The sequence below is a fragment of the Cervus canadensis genome, chromosome 14 (assembly GCF_019320065.1).
Source record: "Cervus canadensis isolate Bull #8, Minnesota chromosome 14, ASM1932006v1, whole genome shotgun sequence".
Classification (NCBI taxonomy): domain Eukaryota; kingdom Metazoa; phylum Chordata; class Mammalia; order Artiodactyla; family Cervidae; genus Cervus; species Cervus canadensis.
The window spans coordinates 63,924,193-63,926,430 of NC_057399.1; positions in this window are offsets into that span (position 1 = coordinate 63,924,193).

Consider the following 2,238-nt stretch of genomic DNA (forward strand, 5'->3'; position numbering starts at 1 on the left):
GCGAGCCTGAAGAGGCCCAGGGATGCAGGGCACCGAGATGTCCTCGCCGCTCAACCCATCCCTCCTCCCCCCACCCCGGGTCCCGCAGGCACGCCACGCCCGGGCGGGGCAGACGGGTGCTGGCCGGGACTGGCGGTGTGCGGGGCCGGGGCGCCCTCTGCTGGCCCCCGAGCTGCCCGGCTGGCCGGCCGGAGTCCAGTCGTGCGGCTCAAGTGCAGCGCGCGCCCGGTCAAGAGCTGCGGCCCCAGGCCCGACCGGCAGGTCAGAACGAAAGGGAGGCGCAACGCGGGGCTCTTGGGGCGCCTGCCCAGCCGCCTCGGTCTAAAGCCGTACCACCCTGAACGTGCCCTATCTCCTCTGATCTGGGAAAGTGAGCAGGGTCGGGCCTGCTTAGTACTTGGATGGGGAGACCGCCTAGTAGCTAGGCGGTATTTTGATTTTTCTGAATGCGTATTTCAGAACGTTAGAATTGGATGACTGCAAACAGTAAAACGAATAATATTTTCATACATAATGTTACGAATACAGCAGTTGGTCATTCTTTTTCCTGTTCTACCACAGCTACCTGGAAGTCAGTTCTAGTAAGTACTGCTAACCTAAGACCCTCATCCGTAAGGGAAGCTATATAGGAAAACCCATAATATGTCTAAATGAACATCCAAGATACAATGATGATAGAGAAAAAAGTTCTCAGTGACATCTTAGTTGGTATAGGAAACACGATGATTATGAAAGCACAGCCCATAATCAAGTCCAGGCCATGGAAGCCTGTGACTGTCACGAGTGTTGACTTCTCTTCCAGCTGAGGTTGTAGAAAGTGCTTTGTAAAATCCTGAGGTGTGAAGCACTTGCAACCTCCTGAAGAGACTGCAGTCAGAAGGGTTTCTAGTATATCCTGACGCTCTGGTGAGCTCAAGCAATACATGCTCCAGAGTTCGGAAGACAGACATGTTGGGAAGTGGGGATGACTTCTACTGCACTTAGGGACTTCTACTGGCACTTAGGCAGAGGAGAGAAGGGGCACTCTACTCACACACTATAAGACGAAGCAAACCACAGTCAGGGTAATGGCAAGAGTAAAAGCCTTGGGATCATCCTGTGGGCAGGGCTACACAAGTTTTTGCAAGTGTTTTCCAGTTGGCTCCCTTCCATGCCTGTGTTCCCCGTGCTCCTAGGAACAGCTTACCAGGAGTCTGAGCGCAGCATCTAGCCTGAGACACAAAACTCAAGGACATTTGCTTCTGCTTTGGGGCCCTGATTTTTACCAGAAACAGGTCCTGGTTGGAATCAGATCTGCAGAACAATTCCACTGTATCTTTCAGCTTGATTGAATTCCCTGATGGCTGGATACACGAAGAAATCACTCTGTTTCTAGTAAAAGGAATATCATCCAACACATACTGGATGCATATTCGGGGTCAGGCACTGTCTAATGACACTCTGTGTTGCTCATCAGTTATCTGAAGCTGGGGATAAGGAAACTGAATTTGAAGAGGCTAAGTGATTTGCCTGATGATACAGATAGAAAATGGTAGAGCCGGTATTTGAACCTAGGAAGCTGAATTCCAAAATCTATTTTCTTAACTGTTGTGCTGTATTGAGGATATTTGTACTTTTTTCTGTTGCTACAAGTATCACTGAAGTTTCTAACTGGAAATGAGATGCAATTCCAGTGGACAACAGCCAGCACAGTACATGGATGATGCTTAGACCGTTTAGGATAGCGGATGAAAGTCAAATATCTACACCCCCCCTCAGGGAGGAAGACTGCTCAGGTATGGTCATAGTGAGTCACGAGGGCTGTCATGAGCTGGAGAATATATACCTGCTTGTTGATGTGCTCAAGGGATCAACCATGTATAAACGTGTCAGGGCCTTTGCCAACAGGCGCCAGAAATCTAGATTTTAATGTGAAGTGTCCACTTTCAAACAACGCCATGATGTTACTGACCTTGCTCTGTCCGTTAATGGTTAAATAGAATTCCAATGTAATACAGGCTAGGTATCCCTTCAGGAATACTCAACCCCCACCCCCCCACCCCCAACTCTCTGAGCTTAAAACAATTAAAGATAACTTTTAGCTCATGCTACTTGGTCAGTGTGGGTCAGCAGGGGTCTCTGCCCTTTCCTGTCTCAGAGACCCAGTCTGAGGGAGGCTTTATTTGCACACACATTTTGCATCATCAGTACAGTAGCGAGGAGGGGAATGTGTGACTTACACGCTGACCCTTGAAGCGT